Raw genomic sequence first — 13,087 nt, 5'->3', positions numbered from 1 at the left:
CAAGACCTCTCCTGCCCTAGTGAGCTCTGGACGGCAGGGCTCCTGGGCCACAAGACCATGAGTTCCATTTTAAGACACCTGCTGTTGCTCAGATTATGCCTTCCTGGCAAATAAAGCAAGAACACCCCTGTGTCATCACAGCCTGTCGACGAGGACCCAGAAAGACTCAGCCGCTGTCACTGCAGGAAACGGTAGATGTATTTTCTGAGCTTTGGGAGGCTGTGAGATTGGGCCCAAAGCCCCGCAGTGGTCCCGCAGGTGACCAACCCCCAATCCATTTCCCATCTTCCTGCTTGATTTTTTTCCTGATGACGAGGTGCCCAGCTACAAAATCCACCTCCCCCAGTTCTCTCGGAGTTACTAGTGACTATGTGACCGAGTTCTGGCCTATGTGATGTAGGCGGAAGTCCTGAGGAAGGGTGATCCTTCTAGGACAAAAAGGCCAGTCTCTTTGCCTTTCCTGCTTCTTCCTGTTTGAAATATGGATGCAATGGCTGGTGCTGTGGTAGCAGTCTTGTGACCTTGAAGACTAAGTTAGATGCTGGAGCAAGGAGTCTGGGACAAGGATGACATCTTTGAGCAGCTGCCCCAGCCCTGGACTGCCTGGTCCTGGGCTTCTTGTTAGGTGATTAAAATCAATCCTTACTTATTGAAGTCACTGTTGGGCTTTCTGTGATTTGTGGTTGAACATGTATCTTGACTGAAAGCAAAGGAATATGCTTTTACTCAGCAGAAGGAAAAGAAGGAAGTAAAGAAGTCGTCTCCCCAGGAAGAGACTAGCATTATCTCTACATACAATGCTAAGCGCACAGCAGATGCTCAAGAAATATAAACCAGTAAATGGGTGAACTGATATGGCAAGTGGACGGCCACCTGGGCCGTGAACCTGAAGAGTGTGAAGGCTTCTGGTAGTGAGGCCACCTCTTCCACTGCCTCAAAGGAAACCAGTCGCGAACATTGCCAGGATACCCGATGTTATCACGTTATCTGATAGGAAATTACTTCCTGAACATCCTGGGGAAAATGCAAATAGTGTACGTGGAAGGAAAATACATAAATTTGTTCATCACCCAACAGATAACAGAACTCTGAGGGGATAGGTGTGGCACACACACCTTAAGGTGACCCCCAGTGAATCACACCCTGGGTGCGGGCGGAACCTGGGACTTGCCTTTAACCAACAGGATATGGCAAAAGCGATGGGCTGTCAGTCCTCTGATAAATTACATCATACGGCAGAGTGATCATACATGTGTGTGTGCACACGACACACACACACACACACACACACAGTCACAGCTCTGAGCAGGCTGGAGTGAGAGAGAGATTCCTTCGTGGTGACTCTGAGGAAGGAAGCTGCCATGTGGTGAGAGGGCCACTTGGCAAGGGAGTGTGGGCGGCTTCCAGGAGCCGAGAGGATCGCGCGCTGCCAGCCAGCATGAGAACAAGGACCTTAGTCCTGCAGCTAAGCAGATGGGCTCTGCCAGCAACCAGAATGAGCCTGCAAGGCACTGAGGCCGGTGGACAGCTCGGGCCGAGGCTCTGAGGCCAGCCCTGGTCAAGTGTCCAGGTAGGAGTGCAGCCCCTCTTGCACCTTGATCACAGCCTGCGAGTCCCTGAGCAGTAGACTCAGCTGGGCAGTGCCCAGAAGTCCGAGATAATAAATCCATGACGTCCCAGGCCACCGCCTGAGGAAATTCCTTACACAGCAATAAAAGCTGGTACAGTGGCCTAGAGAATGAAGACCCTCCTGTGAAACAGAGGCGGCTGCACAGTGCTGCTGGGACCCAGCCTGGGGAGGGCAGATCTGGGCACAGCATCCATCTGTTCACCACTGACTTGTCAACAGCTTATTAGGGGCCACTGCTACGTGCCAGCCGTAGGTCACGGCACGAAGCGTTGCCTCTCACACCCCATCTCTTCTTCACCACGCAGCTGCTGCAGTAAGTCCACTCCAGACAAGGCAGCCGAGTCCCCACTGTGACCTGACACAGGGCCGGACGCTTCACAGCACAGACTCGTCAACCATCACAGTGACCCTGGAGGCAGGGGTTTATATCATCACTGCACAGAGTTACATAACGTCACATAGCGGTACAGCTGGGATTCTAAGAAGTTAAGTCAGTCCCTCCCATTCTAAGTGGGGTTAGAATATCGTGTTGGGAAAAATCAGGTCATCTGAGCTCACGTGGCCCCCTCCTCTTCTCAGAGGCTCATTCTTAAAAGAGTTAAAATATTATGCATTAAAAGTTGCAATCTAGTAGTAACTTATGGCAGTTTAAAAATGGAATAGGGACTTCCCTGGTGGTGCAGTGGTTAAGAATCCGCCTGCCAACGCAGGGGACACGGGTTTGAGCCCTGGTCTGGGAAGATCCCACATGCCACAGAGCAACTAAGCCCGTGAGACACAACTACTGAGCCTGCGAACCACAACTACTGAGCCCGCATGCCAAAACTACTGAGCCTGCGTGCCTGGAGCCTGTGCTCCACAACAAGAGAAGCCACCACAATGAGAAACCCATGCACTGCAATGAAGAGTAGCCCCCGCTCGCCACAACTAGAGAAAGCCCACGCGCAGCAACAAAGACCCAACGCAGCCATAAATAAATAAATAAACTTTAAAAAATAAAAACGGAATACATATCTAGTGTGCCTTTTTCACTTTTCCTTTGTCAGCATCTTCTTCCCTTCCACAAAGGCATGATTAGAATGTTCCTTCAAACGCTTTCTAAATTTGAATCTGGTGTCGACATTCCTGTTGACTGCATTCTGCTGCATGGCTGTGAGGGTGCAGTGAAATGATGCAGATGAAGCACCAGGCCTTTTTTCCCTGTACAAAGCTTTGTATTCTTCTCTCTACACTTAACATGTGCGTCACTCAGAGCCCTGGCAGGAAAAGCATTTGCTCTGATGGTTCAAACGGAGAGCCGCTTAGTGAAGGATGACTTGCAGAGACATGGACAAGTTTACCTCCTCCGTTTTAAGGGAACAAACGGAGGATGTTGAGGCACCCAGGAGCTGTCCAGAGCAGGGAGCTCTTACCACCCTCAGGGCCAAAAGGTCAAGAGAAGAAAATGGAGGCATCAGAGTCCAGAGAGGGTGCAGACTTAGACGGGCTGCCCAGAGGGAGCTGTAGTCCTGGAGGCATCTGAGGCAAGGAGAGAGTGGAGAAGACCCTGCCCAGCCTCTCTCCTCCCACGCCTCCCTCTGGTGTGTCTGACTTGCAGCCAGAAGCAAAGGGAACTGGGATGAAGCAGTGCACTGGGGTGCAGGGCAGAGCAGAAACGGATTCTGGAAAGACACATGGAGAATTAGCATATGATATTATGAGCATTATCCTATGTCATTAGAGATTTCTTGAAGACAGTGCTCTTATAGTTGATTTACAATGTTGTGTTAGTTTCAGGAGAGCAGCAAAGTGATTCAGATATATATATATTCTTTTTCATATTCTTTTCCATTATGGTTTATTACAGGATATTTTATATAGTTCCCTGTGCTACACAGTAGGTCCTTGTTGTTTATCTATTTTATATATAGTAGTTTGCATCAGCTAATCTCGAACTCCTAATTTATCCCTCCTCCACCCCCTTTCCCCTTTGGTAACCATAAGTTTGTTTTCTATGTCTCTGAGTCTGTTTCTGTTTATTTTTAAAATAAATTTATTTATTTATTTATTTTGGCTGCATTGGGTCTTCGTTGCTGCGCGCGGGCTTTCTCTAGTTGCGGCGAGCGGGCTTCTCACTGCAGTGGCTTCTCTTGTTGTGGAGCATGGGTTCTAGAGCACAGGCTCAGTAGTTGTGGCTTGCGGGCTTAGTTGCTCCGTGGCATGTGGGATCTTCCCGGACCAGGGATTGAACCCATGTCCCCTGCATTGGCAGGCAGATTCTTAACCGCTGCACAACCAGGGAAGCCCTCTGTTTCTTAAATAAGTTCATTTGTGTCATAGTTTAGATTCCACATATAAGTGATATCATTTGATATTTGTCTTTCTCTGACTTACTTCACTTAGTATAATAATCTCTAGGTCCACCCATGTTGCTGCAAATGGCATTATTTCATTCCTTTTTATGGCTAATATTCCATTGTACATATGAACAACATCTTTATCCATTCATCTGTCGATGGACACTTAGGTTGCTTCCATGGAAGACAGGGCTCTCAATGGCTAAGAATTATTTCATCATTTGGTCGGTCTATGACATTATTAGTAGTAGCAGCAGCAGTAGTATTAGAAGATACTTAGATTGGTCTCTGCTCAATTACTACAACCAGCATCTTTGCCCGGAGTTATTTTTCTACAACTGCCATGTTAAGTGACTCAGTTCATGGAGGTCTCTCCACAGTCTGCAGGCTTGGAGAGCCCAGGTGAGAACACTCCCCAGCCATCCCGGGACCCCTGGAAACCACTCTGGGTCATCACCTCTTACCTTTCGAATTACGAGTCAGGAGGAGGCTTGGGCGGCCCCTGAAGGAACTGTTCTTCAGAAAACGCAGGGCTGGATTCAGCGCTCGGGGAGGGCGGGGGGGATGCCTTGGGGTGGGCCCTCGAAGACTATTAAATGCCAGGAGACTCAGCATCCTGGCTTCCACCCACCCGGCTGCTCCCGGGGGCTCCTGGGCCCCGGGCTGTGGCGAGCTTGCGCCCCCTGCCGGCCAGCCAGGCATCTGCGAGAAACGTTGCCAGCGCTGGTCCTGCAGGCGCCAAGCACCAGCCACCTTGAGCACAGTCCCTGGCATGAGCGCTGGCTCTGGAACTGGCCCCCTGAAGAGCTCCCACAGGGCTCTGAGCACCTGAGGGATGCTTGGATTCACATCCCTGGGGACGAGAACTGTCTTGGTTAGAGCAGGATCTCTCGGACACTGGTGGAAATGTAAATGTGCATGCATATCAAGAACCTTCAAAATGTTTTCAATACTAATTAATTAATTAACTTGGTTGTACCGGGTCTTAGTTGTGGCTCACTGGCTCCTTAGTTGTGGCATACGAACTCTCAGCTGTGGCATGCATGTGGGATCTAGTTCCCTGAGCAGGGATCGAACCCTGGGCCCCTGCACTGGGATCGCGAGTCTTAACCACTGCGCCACCAGGTTCTTCAAGTCCCAAGAACCTTCAATTTTTGATCCAGCCTCACCTCCTGCAGGAAGCCTTCCATGTCCACATACCCCCAACACCCCAGTGTAATCTATGCCCCTTTTCCCTGCAGCGTTTTTGCTTGTCTCTGACCCAGGTCAAGAAGAGCAAATTTATTTTGCTCTGTTTTTGAACTCCGATTTCACCAAGTATTTGTAGCAACCTGATTTCCATCGTTTCAGGGTTTCTGTCTGCCCTCTCCTTGGGATTATGTCCTCGAGGCAGGTCGAGGGAAGAGGGAATGCTCATGAAGCCAGGACAGACGGGGTGCAGCCACTGGGCCGCCTCCTGTCACCTGTCCTTGCAGGCAGCGCCCAGGGAGTCCCCACCGAGAGGGCCCACGTTCCCGCTAGCGGACTCCTTCGCTGGCTACCTCTGGATTCCCGGGAATCCGCCTGCGGCTCCATCCCTTCACAGGGGCACCTGGCTTTCTGAAAGGACAGCTAAGGAAAAGAAAAAGCTCAGCTCTTTTCAACTTCCCCCTCCCCACACCCAGCGCCTCACAGGTTGATGAGGCAGGTCCGCTCTGCCCTCACATCCCGCCGCCCCAGCTGGTCCTGCCACAGCCCAGGGCCAAGGTCCGCCTCTCACCTCCGCTCCAGTTCCTCCGCAGGGAACCAGCTCCCACTCCCTGGTGGTTTCCTCCCAGATCTTTTGTCTGCTCCCAGTGACTCTCTTCCCCTAATGGTCTGGGAGGAAGCGACTGCTTTTATTCTGCTTTCTGCTCTGTATATCTGCCTGTCTTTCCAGAGGGCCGGGGCACAGCGGCTAAATGGGGAGAAGCACGGAAGGAGAGTAAAGGAGGGGGTGGAAGAGAGAGCCTGTTTCCCAAGGCACGCCCCCCGCGTCCCTGCCCTCCCTCACCCCTCCTGTAGGGTCGGGGCTGCAGAGGGGACTTGCCCTCTTAGAGCTCTGAGCTGCAGGGCCGTGCCTGCTGTCAGGAGCCATCTTCAGACGACCAGGGAGAGCAAGGAGGGAATCCGCTCGTGAAAGAGAGAGACCGAGAAGGTGAGCGGCAGAGAGAAGAGCGCAGGGAGAAAAGAGACCTGCCGCGAGCTGGGGCCCTTCGGTGAGACCTTGAACATGTGCTTCAGTCTCGCCTGGAGCCAGGTCTGACCACGGGCCGCCCCAGGGTAAGCAACTGGAGATTCATTCCCTGTGGACCAATACTCCAAGACGAGATCAGCAGGACAATCGAGAGAGGAGGCTGGGCCCTGCCCCACAGAAGATAAGAGACCACATACTCCTCATTCTCGAAGTCAAGGAGACATTCCCGGCTAGGAAGCTCCTTGGAGGTCAAAAAGGGAGGGGCACCGCCCCGCAGTAGGTGATGGCAACTCCCCATAGGCCTCTGCGGTGGAATCCGCCTCGGCTAAGAGATGCGCACGCACAGGCCAGGACCCTGAGATAAACAAATACGGACACAGAGGCAGGCGGAGCGAGATGACTGGCCAGAGGAAACCCGGCAGAAATGCCCCATAAAAGTGATTCAAATGGCCACGAGGGCGCGACTCTCTCTCTGAGCCCGCCCGTGTGTCTATCCACACGTACTGTACTCTTCTTTTCTCCTAATAAACACTTTGCTTCTCTACCTTCCGTCTTTGTGGGAATTCTTTTCTGCAAAGCTGAAGGGCCAGGGCCTTGTCACTGACCGCTGGTCTAGTGGCTAGGATTCGGTGCTCTCACCTCCAACGACCCGACCTCAATCTCTGGCCGGGAACCGAAACCCTGCTTCAAGCCGCTGCAGGCTGAGGCCAGCCAAGAACACACTGAGTCCGGGAGGGGAGCCAGAAGAAATTCTGGTCTTTGCAGCTGACGTTGCCCCATGAGCCGTGGCTCCGCGGTGGGTGTGACGTGGGCCGGCATGTAACCTCTGAGGAGTCCAGAATTTCCGCTTTGTGTGCTGCTGTGAGGATAAATGAGCACAGATGAGCAGGGACCACAGGCTACTTGTTGGCAGATGCAGACGTGCATGCCCGCCAGGTGGACAAGCCTGGTTTGAGTGTCTGGGGACGCCTCGGCCAGCGCCGCGGGACCCCCAGGCTCCCAGCCAGCACAAGGAAACTGCGGACTCAGGGATGCGTCACCTCAGGAGACTGCAGACTCCTGCACGGCCCCCTCCTGTCCCCGCCCTCCTTCCATGGCCTGTGTCCCCATCTCCCGGTTCCGTCCACCCTGAGGTCCAGTCACCAGAACCAGCGAGCCAACAGCCAGCTTCTTTTCCCCGCTGTTCAACCAGAATTTCTAGAGATTCTCTCCGCAGTGGCAGCAATGCTGGGTGCTTGCGTACAAGGGGACGAAACAGGCACCTCAGCAGAAGGAGAGAGACCGGGAGGCTGCCCGCAGAGGAGCCCCCAGGCTGGCAGGAAGGGGAGGGCTGCAGTGCACAGACTGGGGGCGGAGAGCAGGCCTGAAGGCTGCAGAGGAAACGCCTGCAGGTGAGGAAGACAGCCCGGGGTTACATGGAGCTGGTGACCAAGGCAGGCGGCGGACGGAGCAGGGGCAGAAGCCCTCCACCCCTCCAAGTCTGTGGTTTCCCTGGCTTGCGGCAGTTCCATTCAAGCGCAAGCTGGGTGAGACGGGCACCCCTGGGGGCCGCGCCTTTGGATGTCCCCAAGGTGCGCCGGGCGCTCAGCACCGGCCTGCAGGTGGCCGCTTCAGGCCACAGGCAACTGTGGGGAGTTTCGTCCAGGCAGGCTGCTTCCCTGGCCAAAGACAGCTGACTCCAAGCGCAGAGCGCAGAGCACAGAGCAACGAAGGTGCCCCAGCGAGGGGGGGCGCTGAGCTTCGCCCCCCTCGGCTCTCGCGGCATCTCCCATTCCTGCTGCCCCAGGCGTGCCAGGCTCGCCCCTGCCCCCGGGCCTTGGCCCGGCCCCTACCTCTGCTCGGAACGCCCCCCACCCCCGTGTCCACTTGGCTCCCTCACTCCGTTCAGCTCTGCCCCAAGGTCCCCTCCTCCGTGCGGGCCTCTCTCGGCCACTCTCACCCCCCGAGCCGGCCCCTCTGCCTCCTTGTCCCAAGCAGCCCTGCGCGTGGTCTCACAGGCTCCACGACGGCCTGTTCCTTGCTTACTGTCTGTGGGATTTAGGCAGGGATGTTTCTCCATCGCCATGGTTGCAGGGCCCAGAACACAGCCTGGTGCATAGTCAGGGCTTGAGAATTGTGTGCTGATGGATGGAGGGTCGGGCTACCCCCGTGGTCCCCGTGAGACAGGTGACAATACTGGCAGCTGACGGTTCCCCGGGTCAGTCCTAGGACACACAGGGCTCTCAGCAACGAACTCAGCCGCTGTCCACCCAGCCCCAGCTCCCAGGGCACGGCCCCTCGGGTCGGATCTCACCTCTGGGCCCTGGGATTTCCAGACACGCCCCATCCAGGCTGCCCGGCTCCTTCATGTATTTGCTGCCTGCCTCCTCGGCTGGGCCCTGGAGGGTGCTCTGTGGAGCTGGGCGTGAGGTGGTGCAGGCCTGGGCCAGCCCTGACTCAGGGCACCCGTGCACGTCTTGTCTGGCAAGTCCTGCTGTCCTAGGTCCCAGGCCAGGCTGGGGCACGGTAAGAGGGGTGTGGCTGCAGAGCTCCCATCCCCAGAAACCCGGGCGATGAAGCTCCGCCACGTCCGAGGCTGGCTGGGGACTCAAAGCACGTGCGTGGCCCAAGGCTCCCGCCCCTTCTGTTACACCCCATGTGAACGCTGCAGAACCACTCTCTTCTCAGGTAAACAGGCTGACTGGGTACAATCTACTCATGACAGTGTGTGAAGTTCAAAACACGTGCAAGTGTTTGTAAGCTGATGCCTGCATCTTACGAACCTGGACTTTTCCCCAGAGCCATGCACTGCGACGGTACCCAGGGTGCTCAGTAAATGCTTTGGGGTGTGGTGGCCCTCAGGCCCACAGGGGGTCCTCCCCTCTTGGGGCTTCCTCTGGCCTCTCCACTCTTGCCCATCCCCGCTCCCACCTAGAGCCTGCCAGGTGCTCAGCCAGGTGGCCGAGAGGCAGGAAGGCTCGCCCCGCTCGCCAGGCGCCAGGCGTTCACAGCCCAGTTGGGACAGACTGACAGGGGACCAGACGGGGTGCAGTGTGAAGAGTGCAGTGGAACGTGCCAGGCTGCCATGGGAACGGGGCGGGGGTGGTGCTCGAACCGCGTGCAGGAAGACAGCCCCTCAAGTCTGCTTTCAGCGTTTCAGAGCTGGGTGTGAAGGCGGGTGGCGGTGGGGGGGGGACCCGGCCGGTTCTGTTCGCATTCCAGGGCTGTCACCTTAGTTGAGCTTATGCTCTTCCAATGGAAAAAAAAGAAAGGCACAAAGACCTTCTCACACACCCATAAACGAGGCATTTCTAGCGGCTCTGTCTTGCACAATCACTTCTTGACGTTTGTTTTCAGAAAGGCTTTGCGGCATCAGCTGACACCAGGCTGTGAGGGTCTGAGCGGTAAGAATTTGCAGGATTTGCAGGCTGCTTCCGTGAGCAGAAGCCTCACCTCCTATTCATGAGCGCCTCGCACCCCCAGTGAACATGAACTGTGTAAGCCAAGAGAGTTTGACTCTTGTGGTTGGGCTCTTCCGTGTGGTCTAGTGGCAGGAAGGAGGACCTAATTCAGTGGTAACAAGTAACCCCCAAATCTGGGCTGTAAAACCACGCGGGCTGGGTACAGGGGGGATGGAGACCCCTGGCTGTCAGATACTTTCCCAGGGAAGCGACCCCTCATGGCTCACAGCCGCCCTCAAAGGGGGAGGGAGCAGGTGGGGACAGCACCTCGGCCACAGCGATACACAAATGCACACAGCACAACCCACTCCCAGCAGTGACGGGTGTGTGAGCTCATCTTGTGCTGGAGAGACACCCTGCGTGTGTACCTCAGCGGTGATGTCTACACCGGTAATTTGAGTTCACTATCACACTGCCGACAACAGCAACTGTTCTCATCTGACTCTGATTGCTCCGTGTCCAGTGAGCACAGAATTGAGGTCAGAGGAGACGAGAGAGGGAATAAGGTCCGGGACTGAGAGATCACTCATAAACTCGGCAGGGGAACTCGGTTTTAGGGGGACTGGGTTTCAAAGAGAGACCTCAGGTCAGCATCATATCCCCAGAGGACAAAGCAGTGACCTGGCGACTGAAATGCTCCAGTCGGGGTTCCTGGGTGCCCCCCGCGCTACTCCTCCGAATCTGTTCACCACGGATGTCCCAGGAGGGGTTGGGGCTCCCTGGGGTCTGCAGGAGGCTTTGCTGCTTCACAAAAGGGTGCTGCTGTCCCAGCTGTGGAAACCCAGGGTGATCCCTGCTTCCCCCGTGAGGCTGCAGCCTTGACAGAGGAAACAGCACAGGCATCATGTCAGGGCTCCGGGGGGCCCGTGGTGGCTGCACCAGCAACAGCTGTGTGTCCATGGGCAAGTTCCCTAGCTTCTCTGAGCCGCTGCTTCCCAACTGGACCAGGGGCGTAATCCTGCATCTCTTTAAGGGGGTTGCGGTCATTTAAGTAGATAATGTAAGGCAACAGCCGGAGTGGAGCGGCTGCTTCCTACGTGCGGGGGTGATACTGATCTGTGGAGGGAGCTCCACGGGGGACTGGACAGGGCAGGCCTAGGGGACGACTGCCCGCCAGGCCCTGGGGAAGCCAGGGGGCTCTGCCAGCTTTGCGGAGGGCCGGCCCAGCGGCAGGCCAGGCAGGGGCAGGGGGCCGTGGGCCTCGTGCTCTCGCAGGCCTCCTGCCTGCTGGGCTGCCTCAGCTGTCCCTGGGCTTCTTGCCCCCGCCCTTCCCCTGCATTCCTCAGGTTAACGTAGCCTCTGATACCTTGGCTCAACTGAAGACCTCATCAGGAGGCAAACCAGAATCAATTGGTGTGTATGCAAGCCCGCAGGCTTACGCAGCAGATGGCTCCTGGCACTCGCTCGGCCTGCAGGGGGAGCCTTAGGGCCCAGATCCAAAACGGGTTGGACAGGAGCTGGAGGCGGGGAAGCGCTGGGTCTGCAGGAGGGGCGGCGCGGGCGGGGGCGCAGCTCTGGCCTGATTCCCACTGGGGCTCTGAGATGTGCCCCTCTGCCACCCGGGGCATCTGACAAGCTTCCTCGGCAGGGGCCCAGTCCAGGTCTCAGGCCTGGGACACCCTCCCTCTGCAGGCGCCCGCACACGGCAGTCAGCCGGTCCAGACCTGCGGGCTGATGCCGAGGCAGCCTTCAGCTGCCGCTGGGAGCAGTGTCCGAAGGCACTGGGCCCGCTTTGGAGGTGCTTTATCCAGAGGCGACAAGACTGGGGTTTAGACGCCTTGCTCAGCAGCCACTTCCCCGTGCACCCCTGAGAAACGCGGGCTGAGCCAACCCTCACAGGCCAGCGCCGCTGGGGTCTGTCTGCCCGTTTGTCACAGGCCTTCCCGCCAGTCGTGACTCAGTCCTGGATTTGGCCGACACTTCCTGAACCCCGAAGACGATGCCAGGTCCAGGGAATAAAGGCTGGGGTGGCCCGGTGGCTGCCCCTAGAGAGGCCGGGGGCTGGTGGAGGTGTCAGACACACGAATGAGGCTCTGCCGGGGGGTGAGAGCTCTGTGCAGGGCAGTACTGCCAGCCAGACCCCCATCACAACCACCGGAGGCGTTTCCAAAGGCTCCGCGTGGCATCTCGGGGAATACAAGTCATCCTGCACTTCCTTAGCTTTAACTCTGTGCCAGGCACTGTTCGAAGTGCTTTACAAGTACCAACTCATTAACCTCTTAAAACAACTCCAGGAGATGGGCGTTGCCATTATTCCCATTTACAGACGGGAAACCAAGGTACAGAGAAGGTAAGTAATGTGCCCGTGGTAGTAAGCTGCACAACCAGGCTCTGGGCTGGTCCTGAGGCTAAAGGCTTCCTGGAGATGCACCTGCAGGGTCAGCCCCTGGCCGAGGCCCCCCCCCGTCGACCCCAGTCTCCCAGGACCCTGATTCCCATGTTTTCTTACCTAAGCACATCGACAAAGACATACTTATTTCAGGCCACAGGGCTGCACACAAGCAGTGGGAACCAGAAGGGGCCTCCAGCTGGTGTGCTCAGCTCTGAAGGGGACCAGCTCAGGGCAGGTAAGCTCAGCGACCCAGGAAAGTGAGGGAGACCCTCTGCTGGGGAAAAGGCCTAGGATCCATGTGTGGACAATGTAGGGAAAATTCAAAACTGATATTGAGTGCTTGGAAAACCGAGCCAGAAAGCAGATACAGAGCGTCCACCAGATTGTGCTGTGTGAGAGCCTAATTACAGTCATGCTGGAAATGTCTGTGTTGAACTAGCCGGTCAAAGGGTCAGTGTCAAGGTATCAGACTCTGGTTGGTCTTGTTTGGTGACAGCAGTAAAGTCTATCAATACAGAGGGTCTGACTATAAAGCAATGATATTGCTGTCCGTGCAGCGTGTGGATGCCCGGCCCCCTCCCTCCCTCCACGTAGGCTCTGGCCCCAGCTGAGCACCCTCCAGCCCTTGACAAGGTCGGCAGTGCCCAGCAGGGGCAACTGTCTCTGCAGCAGGTCGGGGGAGGGGTATGTGCAGGTGGGTGACAGCATGAGTCGATCCACTGATGCAGTTTACCTCTGACTTGTAGAGGGCCCTCTGGGGAACAAAGGCTGTACGGGGGTGGGACTGGAAGAAGTCCAGAGTCAGGATGGTTTTGAGTCCAGGTGGTCCCAGGAACTGCAAAAGATAAGCTTGTGTCCCCCAGGCCTGCTGGATCAGCAGGATCAAGCCTATGGGCACAGCTACTCATCCCCATTGGCCTTTGCTCTGAACAATCTGTGGGTGCTGCCTCAATCTGGGAACTCTCAAGCTCCCAGTGCATTGAAAGGCTTCAATCACCAGCATCATCATCACCACCACCATCATCACCATCATCATCTCCATCATCATCACCATCATCACCACCATCATCATCACTACCATCATCTCCATCATCACCATCATCACCACCATCATCATCACCACCATCATCTCCA

This window comes from Aethalodelphis obliquidens, unplaced genomic scaffold (assembly GCF_003676395.1).
Source record: "Aethalodelphis obliquidens isolate GAN/ISIS:26980383/991018 unplaced genomic scaffold, ASM367639v1 scaffold129, whole genome shotgun sequence".
Taxonomy (NCBI): Eukaryota; Metazoa; Chordata; class Mammalia; order Artiodactyla; family Delphinidae; genus Aethalodelphis; species Aethalodelphis obliquidens.
The sequence above is the reverse complement of the archived record's forward strand: the minus strand, read 5'-3'. Positions refer to the sequence as shown.